Here is a 15,615-nt window from a genome sequence, read left to right as displayed (position 1 = left end):
GATTTAATAGGGTGAGAGATTCAGAAAGTGAGAGATTTGGTAAGAAATCTCCAGGTTTTTTTTAAAGCGGAAATCATTTACACTGCAAAACCAGTTTGATTTTGCAGTGTAATTGATTGCCACTTTAAAAAAACTGGAGATTTCTTACCAAATCTCTCACTTTCTGAATCTCTCACCCTATTAAATCTCACCCTATATGTCTATTTCATTGCTGATAAGCAACTGTGCTTCAGTTTATAACATAAACAACAAGTGAAAATTATTGACTAAATGACACTCAATAGAGAAGTAAGGAAATTGGCAAAATATAACCCAGGGCAAAGGTGTAAGAAATTTTATTAGCGTATCGTCCATTTGAGCAAAAGCATATCCCATGTAAATCAGGCTGCAACTAATTATTAGGTGATGTAAAGTCTGAATTCATTATAAACCAAAAATGAGATTTATACCAAAAATATATCACACAGGTCAGAGGTCTCCATCCTTAATTGAGTGTGTGCTACTCGAGTCAAAAAAAAACCTGCCGGAGAACTACTAAAATTTGTCCAATGCCCCTGATACTTTGCTGCACACTGTAATGCCCCTGATACTATGCTGCACACTGTAATGCCTGACACATTATGCCACACATTGCGATGCCCCTCACACCTAATGCATACCTCCCAACTATGCCAGCGGATAAAGAAATACATGCACTGTGTGAACTGCTGGCCATGCCCCCAGCCCCTCTGCCTGCCTGCCTGATTAGATACCTGCCCAGTGTCTAATCCCCGCAGGACTGTCCCCAAAAAATGGGATGTCCCGCTAAAATCGATACAGTTGGGAGGAATGCATTGTGCCGCAGTGCCCGACACATTATGCCACACCACAATGCCTGACACATTATGCCACACCACAATGCCCCCCCACAGTAAGGCTTTTAATAAATTGTAAATTACCTGCTTATTGCCAGGGGTCAATACTCATTTCCAAGAGGTTAATGTTCATTGCCAGGGGTTAATGTTCATTTCCAGGGGTTACCGGCTCTGATTTGATGTCCATCTGATGATTAGAAGGCAAAGAATGTAGGTAGGTTCTGGGATGAGATAATTAGAATTATGGAGCAAATTGGAGTCCCCCAGAGCCTAAGGTACTTGTGTAGTTTCACAGCGGCAGTTACGTCATCAGCGTAGTGTGCCCACGGCCAGCGTAGTTAGCGTAGTCAATCAGAAGTAGTGTAGTGTTCCCACGGACGCTCCATGTCAGTAGTAGCGTAGTGTTCCCATGGTCGCTTAGCGTAGTCAGCGTCCCTGTCAGAAGTACTGTAGCGTAGTGTTCCCGCGGCCGCTTAGGTTAGCCAGCGTTCCCTGTCAGTCTTCCTAAAATCCTGTTACCAGTTAACACATGTTATTACTGTCTCAGGTGTAAATGTTATCTTTAAACACCCCCACTATCCACGCCAACCCGAAGCGTGGCGAACGGACGCAAAATACATCTAAAGTAATCCGCTGTCCCTTGCCACGCTTCGGGCTCCATTGCTCGCTGCGCTCTCCACACTTTAGAAAATCGACTCCACGCTGACGTGGATAGTGGGGGTATGAACAAGTCGGGAGAACGCGTAAATCGTGTCCCCCCCCCCCTTTGTGCAGGAGATGCACACGCTACCGAACCCCTCACCCTGTCGGCAGGGTTGCCGTACCCTGCTGCAATACATTTCCACTAGTGTCTCATGCTGCTTTCACACCGTATAACTGGCTATGACCCTGTATTTCAAAACGTTTCCAAAAATGGGTCTGCCAAGTTAAAACCCCTTTCACATCGCTAAATGGTATATTACCATTTAAATGCCGTTTTTTTACACTGGCAGACCCGTTTTTGAAAACCTTTTCAAATACAGGGGTCAAAGCCAGTGGTCAGGACTACTAGTACATCAAAGCATCATTAACCTACCTGGCTGAGGAGCAGGTGGGCAGTGCCAGCCGGGGTGGTCCACTCCCTCTTAAGGCATTCTCTGCAGGGCTCTCTTAGCCACTTGTGTGTGTGTGGGGGCTCCGTGCACTCCTGGCTGTGGCATCCTGGGCACAGTGGGCAGGGATCGGCTCCTGGATGGTGAGGGGCAGGTGAGCACTCCCTCTCTCTGCGGGGAAGTTGTGGTCCTGTGCCGGCCACACTGGGGTGGAATGTGCGGCCGCTGCTGCTGCGTCGCCTTTGCCCCGGACCGAGATGCAGCATGTTAGAGTAAAGTCCGCCGGCGCCCTCCAGCCTGTGCCATGCATGCCCCCGGTGCTGCCAGCGTGTGCCCATCTCAGCTATAATAGCTCGTCCTGCAACAGGCGGACCCAAGAGCTTACACTTCACCTGCAGCACCGGCCAGTGCCATGCGCAGGGGGACTGTGCCACCCATGTCATGTGCATGGTTGTGACAGCGGGGGCAATGGCAGGGGGCATCCTGGAGATGCACTATTGGTCCCCAGTGCCATGCCGGCCGCTCATTACATATGCGCTGGGGACCAATAGTGCTCTCTGCTGCTGGGTACCGTTTCAGACCCGTTCAGATAGCAAAAAAAACGGGTCTGAAACGTGTAGGACCCTGCTTCTTTACCGTTTTAAAATACCGGTTATTTTAAAATGGTAAATTCACTCTGGACCTTTCAGACCGCACATATTACCGGTTTGAAAGGGTAAAAAAATGGCAATATACCGGTAAATATGTGCGGTCTGAAAGGGGCATCAGACGCTCCTGCGTCTCAGACAGGAGGAGCACCTCTCCACCAGAGCCCGCATGATCCCCTCTCTGCCCCTCTCTGCCAGCATCCGCCAGCAGAGAGGTGATCATACGGGTGCTGGCGCTATGTAAGAGGTGTTCATTGCGCTTGCCAGGAACGCCGGGGACAGAGCTGCAGCTCCTGGGGACAGTACGGTGACTAGCTGTCTGATGGGGACACTACGCTGACTATGCCAGGCAGCCGTTGGGCTACGCAGACAACGTAGCTTAGGCTGCCGCCGTGAAACTACACAAGTAAGGCAGCCGTTGGGCTACGCTAATAACGTAGCTTCATACGTAGCATAGGCTGCTGCCGTGAAACTACACAAGTACCGAAATTAATATGGTATTGTGGATGTGGTAGGTAAAAACTTAGTAAAGTCTACCTATGAACATGAGAAGTATGTATATGTATCTCGCGGCTCGTTACAGAAATTGGGGACATTGGAACCGATCAGTACAGTATATTATAAAGTGACGAACAGAAATGGCTTAAAGTAAGAGGACTAGGAATAAAGTAAGTTAGAACTGTGTATTATAATTCACTCTTTGTAAAAGTGCACTTAATTAATTGTGTTGGTTGGATAATATATATAACAACTGGTCACATACGTGTGTATGTATATGTTTGTATGTATGTGTATGTGTATATATATATATATGTGTGTGTGTGTGTGTGTGTGTGTGTATGTATATGTGTGTGTGTGTGTGTGTGTGTGTGTGTGTGTGTGTGTGTGTATATATATATATATATATATATATATATATATATATATATATATATATATATATATATATATACACAATACTATGAAGACAATATAGCAATATCAAAATTGTGAAAAAATTAAAATAAGTGAAAAAGGTGTGTGTGTGTGTGTGTGTGTGTGTGTGTGTGTGTATCACATACCCTCCAACATTTAACGGGCAGAAATCGGTACACCTACGGAAAGGGGGCGTGGCCATGGACAAAGGAGGCATAGTCACGCCCCCTTTCCGAATGTATACTTGGCATTTTTTCATATATGTATTTTAAATGTGAAATTAACTTCATGCAATATACAGCATATGCAGTTTCTTATTTTGCAACTCACATGCTGCAAGTTGTCAGCAGTCCCGCTGCTGCTCCAGTCATCCCCACCATAGGCTTTGCCTTTACAGATAATGGCACACCCCTGAGTGCTGGGGGTTCCGCAATGCACGCTGGGACCCCCAGTGCACCACTGGGAACGGGTGCAGAAACTCGAATTACAGATTTTCTATCCACCGGACACCCGATCCTCGAGTTGAGAAGAAGGATTCTGGAGCAGCCAAAAAAATGGTACATTCGGTACACTGTTATTTAGCCGGTACAGACCATTAAAAAACGGTACTGCACCGGCTAAATCTGTACCGTTGGAGGGTATGGTATCAGCCTCAGTCATAACTGGTCTCAATTTAGGGATTTTATCCTGTGAGGCATTGATTTAGCCCGGCTGATGTTTATTATAAGTGACATACATGTGAATAATACATAAACAATCAAAATAAGGTGAAATATCTTTTGTGGTACTTAAGTGATAGTCACAGATGGATTACCACAGCATTGTCCTGTGGTATCCTCAGAATAGTTAATTTTTCTTATAATTGTTAAATATAGGTGCTCATAATCGATACCTTTAACAAGGAGATACGTGTCTGCATTTGGGAAGGAGAAAAGAAGAAATCAAAGCTGCTCTCCTGTGTCTCAGATGTTCCTACTGCCTGGCCGTGTGTCTCCTGGACAGTGAATGGTCCGGATGATGGGACAATTCTATAGAGACCAGCTACTGAGAGCAGTGGAAGGAAGATATAGGGATCTGCTGTTGTAGCCCAGTACCTAGTTTTACCCCTGTTGGTTGGAATCAGCGCAGGGGGTCATACAGGGGCTGGACCAATTGAGAGTCCCTTAGTATAAAGTACAGGTGGAGTGTCAGTTATATATCTTTCTTCTACGATCCCCATGGCAGCCAATACCTAGGGATTTCATACCACAGCCTTGAGTTAGACAGGTTACTTTTTTCCTCTGGTACCTCCCCCTCTGGTATAAATCCCTGCTCCTCCCCTTCCTAGGTGTCTTTTTTTTCTGTCTCCTTGTTAGTTAGATAGGATAGCAGTGTTATTTTTGTTTTTGGCTTACCTCATAGATACAGGGTTCACTCTGGTGGGAGGCAGCATGGGAGTGTGACCCCTTTGAGGATGCTGTCCATGTTATTCGCTGGATGTTCCAGATGGAAGCTTGTAGAAACTGTAAGGCTTCATTGTGCAGGAGACAAATCTCCATTGTGGGGGAAGTCTGCAAGAACGCTGTCTCTGCTACCGGTGTTCAGCGTGGCCGCGGCCTTTAGGTGGGGCTACATTTCCCAGAGGTCAGTGCGGGATCACGTGACCGCTGACGCCGAGCACCGGCCGGATGTACGCGTCACTTCCGCTGGGGGACGCGGCACAAATGAAGCGGGACTACAATCCCCAGAATGCTGTGTGCATATGGATGCCGATAACGGCAGAAACTACACATCCCAGGATGCCTGTGATTGCTACACGCTTCGCTTGGCGCGCTCTGCTATTTAAATGGATTGATACAGCTGGAAATGGCAGTCTATTCTAAAGCTGCTGGCAGAGAGCGGTGCTGGGTAACTGAGAAGGTAAGCCCTCCTGGAGGAGGCGTTTTTTTCTCTGGTTTATGGTCTATATGGAGCAGTTACTGAGAGTGTGTGTGTGTGTGTATATATATATCTATATCAGCGTTGCCGACTCTCCCGGAATGTCCGTGAGACTCCCGGAATTGTGGGTAATCTCACGGACTCCCGGGAAGGGCCCCCTTTTCTCCCGGAGTAGCGCTTCCCCCTGCCGCAATGGCTACTGCGCATGTGCAAAATAACCATAATGGCGCCGCCAACGAAATGACGCGATGATGTAGCGTCATCACGTTGGCGACGTCATCGCCGTTATCTTGCGCATGCGCAGTAGCCATCCCGGAAGAGACGCGGCAGTGAGAGAGATCTGGCTGCAGGAGAAAGCGTCGGCTGCGGGAGAAAGGTTACAGGTCCTCTAGTCATCATTCGGTAAGTATCTGTGCCCTGATCTCTCTCCCGATATTTTAATGCAAAGCCACCCCTCCTCCCATACACCTACCTCAGTCAGTGCCTCAGTGGACAAACTAAGCAAATGCGTAGGGGCATATATTCCAATCGTAGGGCCAGCTCAGCTTAACAGTGAGCAGCGGTGGGACCGAGATGGTAAAGCTTGATGAAACTCTCTCTCCCCCACAGGCTTTACCATATCTGTGGGCCTATCGCTCTCCTGTACCCAGTCAGGCTGCAGTAAACTGTAAACCTGCTTTCCTACTGTCACTGCCACATCTAGTGACTTTAAAAAAAAAATTGAAGACAGACCCTGTCCACACTTCTTGTATGGCAGTTGTATGCATCCCCAGCCACATTCCAGCAGGGACTGGTGGGCATTACTCTATGGGGTATACTGTGCAGTGGGCCTTACTGTTTGGAATGTAATGTGCTCCAATGGGCATTACTGTATTGGGCACAATGTGATGCAATGGGCATAACATGGGGTAATGGCCAGTACTACTGTGCACAAACCCAATTTTTTTTGCATGCTTATCAAAATATTGCATCACCCCCTGATGACGCAAGGCCCGCCCCCTGATGACGCAAGGCCCGCCCCCTGATGACGCAAGGCCCGCCCCCTGGCTTTTAATTTTCTCCCTGAAATGATTTTATAAAAGTAGGCAACCCTGATATATATATATATATTTATGCAGGTTTTCCTCAGAACTATTTGCTGCATAAGATGGATCTGCCTTCCCCCCCCCCCCCTAGGACTGATAGTGCCCCTGTGAGGTGAGCCTTTGTTGTTTTTATTGTAGGAAGTGTAGTTTTTTTAATTTCTAGTGTTAGTGATAGGTTCTTCTATTTTCTATTTTTCTTAGTGTGCCTGTTATACCTAAGAAGAGAACTATGAAGAAAAAACATACCAACTTTAAGTGCATGGCTTGTGATAAGTTGTTTGAAGGATCGCAGGAAAGGACTTTATGCAATGATTGTGAAGTTCAGCCTTAGACACAAAGCGATGCACCTGATGCGAATCAAAACAAAATGCTGAAACAGTTAATGGACTGGATGAAGCAGTCTTTTGTGTCTAAGGAAGAATTTAAAGAGTCTAAGAGATCTAGGTCTCAGGCTAAATTCGAATCAGTTTCATCAGATGAAGTTTTTGAGGTGGAAGATAATTCTTCAGAGGATTCTGGTGAAGTTAAAGTGGAGAATAGAGCCTTTAACTTTGAAATTGTAGAAAATGTGTTAAAAAACATTTATAAAACCATGAACTTTAAGGATACAGTTGTGCAGACAGAAGGTGAAGATGTTCTGTTTGAAGATAAATCCAAAAAAACTAGAAATTTTCCGGTACATCAATTTATGAAGAACCTGATATCTAAAGAGTGGGTTAATGTTGAAAAGAAGCAAGGGAAACTATTTCGTATAGATCGTATGTACCCAATTAAAGATGAGTCATTTATCAAATGGTGTGACCTTCCGAAGGTAGACGCAGCTGTGGCTGAGATAACTTCGAGGACAACAATCCCCTTAGAGGATGGAGCATCCTTCAAAGATCCGATGGATCGAAGGATGGAAGGGTCACTCAGAAAGTTACACATGTCTACGGCAGTGTCATTGAAAGCCAGTGTTTCTATTGCCTCAGTAGCAAGGGCTTTAAGAATTTGGAGTATGAATCTGCATTCTGATATAGAAGAAAAGATATCAAGGCCATATATCCTGAAGAATTTGGAAATAATACAAAAGGCGATTGAATTTCTATGTGAAGCATCACTAGACATTACATCTTTTTCAGCCAGATCCATGGCAGCGGGGGTTGCCACTAGAAGAGCTCTGTGGCTGAGGTCCTGGTCCGCAGATGCCCATTTAAAGAATCGGCTAGTGTCTCTTCCCTTTGAAGGGTCTTACCTCTTCGGGTCTAAATTAGATGCCCTTATACATCGTATCACTGGGGGCAAATCTTTAAAGTTACTGCAAGCAAAGAAGTTCAAGTATCCATTTAAAACAGCGGGAAAGCAGGCCTATAAAGAAGCAAAGACATATAGACCTGGAAGACCTTATAATCAAAGAGGTGCATTTGGAACTACTAGGAGATTTTTTCGTTCCAACTTTAGAAGAGGAACAAAGTAATGACAACCATGGATTCCCATTTGTCGGAACTCGATTACTACAGTTCGCGAGTCAATGGCGTCATGTAGTACAAGACAGATGGGTGTTAAGGATTATAGAAGAAGGTTACAGTATAGAGTTCATGCAGACCCCAATGAGAGATTACTTCTTTCAATCAAGAATGCCGGTGTCAAGGTTGGAAAGGAGAGAATTATTGAAAATCCTGGATCAATTATGGAGCATCAAAGCAATAGAAAGGGTGCCAGTCTCACAGGAGAGAAAGGGGTTTTACTCAAACCTGTTCTTGGTGGAGAAGTCAACAGGGGGTTCCGAACAATCATAGATCTAAGGAAACTGAATCAATATATAGAAGTAAAGAGATTTCGGATGGAGACATTAAAGACGATTACAGCAGGCATCAGAAAAGGAGATTTCATGGTCTCATTAGACCTAAAGGATGCGTATTATCATGTCCCTATCTACCAGCTACATCGAAAATTCCTCAGGTTTTGTATTCTGGGCAGACACTTCCAGTTCACTTGTTTACCCTTCGGTCTGACTACCTCCCCAAGGGTGTTTACGAAGATACTAGTAACCCTAATCGCACACCTCAGGAGAAGAGGAATCCAAATTGCAGCCTCATCAGAAGAAAAAGTCTTAAAAGACTTGAACATAGTAATGACAGTTCTCCAAGATCATGGATGGTTAGTCAATCTGCCAAAGAGTCAACTAGTCCCGACAAGGAATATAAAATTCTTGGGAGTCATTATAGACTCAGAAGATTTCAGACTACTTCTGTCCCGAGAAAGGTGTATAAAGATCACTACTCTCTCAAGAGAAGTGGTTCAAAGAAAGACAGTACCACTGAAGACCTGCTCTCAACTCCTAGGTATGATGTCTTCAACTATCAGAGTGGTGCCCTGGGCACAATGGAAAATGAGGGAATTTCAGTGGGCGGTCCTACCATACATAAAAGACAAGAACCCCAAGTCAGGGTACGTAAAGTTAGATGTCGCGGTGAGACGATCTCTAGAATGGTGGACACATTCAAGCCTAAGCGAAAGGGCGATGTCACTTTATCTGCCCCAATTCCAAGTAGTAACAACAGATGCAAGTCAATCAGGGTGGGGTGCTCACTTCAAGGAACACACAACCCAAGGTCTCTGGACAAAGATGGAAAGCAAAAAATCATCAAATTGGAGAGAAGCAGAGGCGGTATGGAGAGCAATAGGTGTATTCGGTCGGAGAGTGGCTCATTCACATCTAAGAATCTTCTCAGACAACACTACCGTAGTAGCCTATATAAATCATCAGGGAGGTACGAGGAGCAAGGACCTGATGGCGGTGATCTCCAAGATAATGACCTGGGCAGAAGAGAATGTCAGTTCGATAACGGCAGTATTCATTCCAGGGAAAGAGAACATGCTGGCGGACTTACTCAGTCAAAATACAATAAGCCCGGGAGAGTGGGAGTTAAATCAAATGATTTTCAAAGAAGTGGTGAGAAGATTTGGAGAACCGGACGTGGATCTCATGGCAACGAATACAAACAAAAAGGTGAAGAGATTCTTCTCAAGATTTTATCTTCCACAGGCGTCAGCAGTGGACACTTTTTCGGTCAAATGGAACTGTCACCTGGGGTATGTTTTCCCTCCATTCCCTTTAATTCACAGAGTCCTGAAAAAAGTGATGGAGGACAAAGTGGACGTGATTATAATTCTGCCATTCTGGCCCAGGAGAGCCTGGTTCGCAACGGCACTCAGACTCTCAATACAAGAACCGTGGACTCTCCCGGTAATCCCAAATCTATTGTTGCAGAACCAGCAGAATCATCCAGATCCAGCCGTATTATCGTTGACTGCTTGGAAATTGAGAGGGATGCATTAAGACAAAGGGGACTCTCGGAACAGACTATTTCAGTACTTCTGCAGGCAAGAAAACAAGTATCATCATCAGTGTATTACAGAATATGGAGAGCGTTTATAAACTGGAGAGGTTCTAAGGAAGAATTGGGAACAATACCTACATCAGAGGTGTTACAATTTCTATGTAAAGGATTCTTTGACGGATTGGCTACAGCGACGTTAAAGGTACAAATCTCCGCACTCAGTGTTCTGTTAAACAGAAGACTAGCAGAAGATGATCTTATCATTAGATTTGAGAATGCTATTAAAAGAATGAGACCACCGGTAAAATCTCTAGTGGCCTCATGGGACTTGAATCTAATTCTTAAAGCTCTAACAAAGGAGCCATTTGAACCGCTATCAGAAATACCCCTAAGATATCTGACATGGAAAATTGTCTTTCTAGTGGCGATAACATCCGCCAGACGAGTGAGTGAAATACAAGCGCTCTGGGCGGAGGAACCCTATCTAAAGATATTGTCTGATAGAGTGGTATTACGTACTAACCCGTACTTCTTACCCAAGGTCATTTCCTCCTTTCACCTTAACCAAGAAATCTCTTTGCCAAAATTTTACCCAAATCCTAAGAATAAGGAAGAGGAGATGTGGCATAAACTAGATGTGGACTCTTTTTGTGGGGCACTCTTTGAATAATGATGATTTCGTTAAAACTTAGCTTTTATTAAGGTTATTTATAAAATATTCTTGGACTGACACATTGATGGATTACCAACAAACAATAAAGACAAACAAAACAGACAAAATTGCAGTGAGCTTGGCTATTTATACGCTATGCAATGCAAATATTAGGGGGTGAGTTCATGTAAAGTGAGACTCTACTGTGGGATTCAGTATGTTGGTCGCACTAGAACTCAAAAGTGAGGATGTGCCTAGTCTGGCAGCTAGCTCATAGGACTAGGGATTGTTTGAAGGGAGGGTTTTTAATAATAAGAGGGTGGTATTCCCTTCTATGACTGTGGTGTACTATGTACACCCAGGACCGGTATTAGTAGGTAATATTAAGCATAGGTTGCTTTTTGGCTAAACAACAGAGCAATGTCTTTCAGAAATGGACTGGAATTGAACAGTAGATTCATTTCTATATGAGCTTTATGTGGACGCAGTCATAAAAGTATTGAGTGATGCAAGAGTCCGCGCTGTCAAAGGTCGGAAAGGAGGTGCAAAGGGGTAGAGTAACTTGCACCAGATAACCTTCAACGGTCTAAAGTGGGTGTACCAAATTTAATCAAGAGAAAATCCCTGCTAGTTTCAGTAGGTTTGTCGTCAGACTCTACTCAGGGAATTCAGTAGTCATGAAAAAAACACAGAATACATGTCAAAAGGTGGCTCAGGTCGATTGTAGCACTGGATTGTACCACCTCAATTTAACAGTAGATTGCCCCAGTTAGCGCCGTACACACCATAAGTTGGATCAATTTGAAGAGTGCATAAATGGTAACACCTGAATTTCACATAAAATTGCGCCAGTTGCGCCGTACACACCATAGATTGGATCAATTTGGACAATGCATAAATAGTGTCAAAAAAAGCTATTTTATTCTGTGTCCATTCATTTAATGCACAAACAACCTTGCTAGTCTGAGTAGGCTCGTTGTCAGACTCTACTCAGGGAATTCAGCAGTCATGAAAAAGCACAGAACACATGTCCGGTGGTGGCTCAGATCGACCAAAGCACTAAATTGTACCACCTCAATTTAACAGTAGATTGCGCCAGCAGGCGCCATACACACCATTAATTGGATCAACTTAAAGAGTGCATAAATAGTGTCACCTGAATTCAACAGAAGATTGCGTCAATTTGCGCCGTACACACCATAGATTGGATCAATTAGGACAATGCATAAATAGTGTCAAAAAGCTATTCTACTTTGTGTCCATTCATTTTGTGCGAAAACACCAAGACAAATGTCATATAGTTGCTCTTTATGTAGCAATATTTCAAAGGTCTTGCTAGCTATGGTAAGATGGCCTTTCAGCAGAGCGGGGAAGACCTGCTACTTTCACTGAGTCTTGCAATCGTGTATAGGACTCAGGATGAGAGAGCCTAGTCCCGTGCTGTAGGGTCAGAGAGAAAAAGTGTCACTTCTGCTTTTGGGGAATCGGGCAGCTCCCTTGCACTGGTGCTATTCCAGCATAGCAATGCAATGGGTTTGCCCGATGTCCGCAATGAGAGTTTCAGAAAAAAAGGGGAGAAGGACAGAAAGAGAGCTAGGTGGCCCTAGGATGGAGTGGAAGAAATAGGAAGCACATGCAAATTCTGTGTAGCCTTCTGCTTTTAGAAAAGTCGTGTTCCCACAGAGGACTTTGATAATGAGAGTGGAGCACAGATTCGCAAATGTGACAGTAAGGAAGGAGTTAGAACCGCTGCTACTGCTGCCGTTAGATACCAGCTGTCATGTTGTTCATAAGAACAGCGCAGTACAGTCTGTGTAAATCAGCAGTGAGGGGGCGGTTAGAGGTACCTGTCCTGGAGAGTTTGCTCGGGTCGGGAGGGAGATATGCCGGTCCTAATGGTGCCTGGGAGTCCCTGCTGTTGGAGCCGTCCTTGTACAGCTAAATTGCTGTGCAGTCAAAGTACTACTACACCGCCGGCGGGTAGTGTGTATGGATGATGCGCGTTTCGCCTTCCTACGGCTTGATCACATCAAGTGACGTGGAAGGGTAGGATCTCCTAAAGTAGCCCTGTGGGGAGGAACTCCCCTGTGGGGTGTATGTGGTTGATTGGTCGCCCATGTCCAATGACGCTTATTGTGGGCGGATGCCAATGAAAAGCTGAATGGGGGAAGTTTACTATTTGAGAAAAAGCATAATATTTAGCAAATAGTAACTTTAAAGCGTATGTGACTTTTGGTCAGTTCCGGAGTAAGGAAGTCGCTGCTGTGTAATACATGTTGTGGAATTCACACACAGTCATACGTATTCTACAGGTAAAAATATAGCGGTTAGAGATTAACTGGTATTGAATGCGGAGATAAGGAGTTTTAAGGTTTGCCATAGTAGAGGATAGTTAAGTGGCCGGATATGGTTTGACGCTTGCTGCAGATTTCTTGTTTGTAATCTATCACGGACTCAAGGGAGCACCACCAGCAAGAACGGACACATATTTTCCCATACCAGGGTAAATAAACGTCCATTACAGCTGGTTGTAGGCAACCCAGGCCAAAACCCACTAGCATGGTTAAGGGGTCTCACTTGATCCTTTCGGACATGAAGTGGACATAACCTTGTGCGGTTCCCAAAACCCCATCCCTTTACATAAACTAGATGTGGTAAGAGGAATTACTATATATCTAGAGAGGTTAAAGGAGATAAGAAAATCTAAAAATGTATTTGTTCTACCTGAGGGAACAAGAAGAGGTCTACCTCCAGCAAAACAGACTATATCCAGATGGATACGAGAATTGATAACTTTCGTTTACACGATGGAAGGGAAGGAGGTACCTTCTATTATTAAGGCACACTCTACCAGGGCGATGGCGACATCCTGGGCATGGAAGGCGAAAGCTTCTATCAAGGACATCTGTGATGCTGCATCGTGGTCTTCGCTACACACGTTTTCAAGACACTACGAATTGAACGTGTCTCTGCCACAGTTTGGAGCTCAAGTCTTACAGAGAGTCCTTGACAAACTCTTTATTGCCTGCAAATTCTGGTCCCTCCCTTATTGATTGTTATGCTTTGGTATTTCCCTAGGTATTGGCTGCCATGGGGATCGTAGAAGAAAATAACGGATTATGCTTACCGATAATTCCTTTTCTTCATAGAGATCCCATGGCAGCCACCAATTGCCCTCCCTTGTTTTCTCTTTTTTCCTAGGAACCTGATAGTAAGGAGTCACTCGAAAAGACACCTAGGAAGGGGAGGAGCAGGGATTTATACCAGAGGGGGAGGTTCCAGAGGAAAAAAGTAACCTGTCTAACTCAAGGCTGTGGGATGAAATCCCTAGGTATACATGAACATATAGGGGGAAATTTACAAAAAAAAAATTTGTGGAAAAAAAACGTATTTTCATACGAAAATACAATTTTTTTGTGGTGTATACGTAATTTTGGCATTTACTATGCCAAAAAAACGTATTTTTGTATTCTTAATGATGGGACATTCGTATTTGTATTTACAAATACGAATGTCTACACCATCAATAGAATACGACAGGAATCACCATTCAAAAGAATGGTGGTTCCTGATTTACTAAGCAGTCGATACGGCTGCTAATTGGTGTAAAACAGCCACGAAAATACGGCAGGAAAGTACACCTTATTTTCCTGTCTTATTTGCTTTAAGCCTGCACGGATCAGTCAGATCCGTGCAGGCTTCAGTGTTAAAAAAATGGTAAAATAAATTTAAAAAAATTAAAAATCAGCGTGGGGTCCCCACCACAGCCGAAACCACCACCAGGCTGAAAGAGCCGGTACCGGTAATTAAAAATCAGGGAACCCGACAAATAGGGGTTCCCAGATTTTTAACAACCAGCTCCAGGTCCGGGGCTGGTTCCCAAAATACGGGGGACAAAATGAGTAGGGGTTCCCCGTATTTTAAGAACCAGGCCAAACCAGCCAGCAGGGTAATGTCCCAGCCGGGGGACACTTATTATATAAGGTCCCGCGGCCAAAACATTAACCCCATGACAACCCCATGTCAGCCTGGCCAGGGGGAGTGGGGACCCCCCAATAAAGGGGTCCCCCCCCTCCAGGACTTACCTGACCAGGCTGAAGCCTGGTGCTGTCCCCGGTGGCCCTGTGCGGTGGCCACCGGGCTGATAAAATGGTGTAAAAAAAAAAAAGAAACTATTGTTTAAAACTGTGGAACTATGAGTCCCAGCAAGCCTCACCCGCAAGCTGGGACTTGGAGAACCACAAGTCCCAGCTTGCGGGGCATTAAAGGGCCCGCTGGCACTTGTAGTTCCACAGTAAAAAAATAGTGAAATAAATACACACTGACACACAATAAAAATAAAACTTTAATACATCCAAAGCCCATACATACTGATACTTACCTATCTTGAGCCCATAGGTAGGTCCCAGGGTCTTGATCTGGTGCCTTGTCCTGGTCCCGGATCCATGTCGGCATTCTTCTCTATGTCCATGTCGGCGGCGTCCGTGTCGTCGTCCGGTCCGGGGTCTGAAGAAATCCATGGGGGACCTGTGGAAGGAAATCCTACTCACCCAGTACGTCCATGGAAGATCTGAAGTTTTGATCCACCGTAGTCCTGGACTTCTTCAAGCTGCCGGCAATTCCTGGAGCTCCCTGCGTCAGACTGAGAGGCGCAGAGATCCTTCATCCTCCGTGCCTTATCAGAATTATTCTATTGGCCGCTAGGCGGCCAATCAGGAGCTGAGAAAGTCGGCTAAATTAAATCCCTAAATTGAGACCATTTATGACTGAGGCTGATACACACACACCATTTTCACTTATTTAACTTTTTGTCACAATCTTGATATTGCTATATTGTCTTAATATGTGCACACGAGTCTCAATTTAATGTATATCAATAAAGTATATTAGATTTTATCAAGTTGTGCCCCAAGAAAGTGAGTCATCTTTTCTTCCGCAGTTTCCCTGACATACTTATGACTCTAAAGAGCACCACCAACAGGAGTAATTGAATAAGGACTTGACAGGTCCATAATTCATAGTGTATGTTGGTTACATCCATGTGAGAAATTCCAAATAAATAGTCAGTTCTAGTCTCCTCTTTCTTTGTAAAAATTAAGAATATATAATGTAAGGATCACTATGGTGATAG

The sequence above is a fragment of the Crinia signifera genome, chromosome 5 (assembly GCF_055691185.1).
Source record: "Crinia signifera chromosome 5, ASM5569118v1, whole genome shotgun sequence".
Classification (NCBI taxonomy): domain Eukaryota; kingdom Metazoa; phylum Chordata; class Amphibia; order Anura; family Myobatrachidae; genus Crinia; species Crinia signifera.
Note: the sequence above shows the minus strand (reverse complement) of the source record.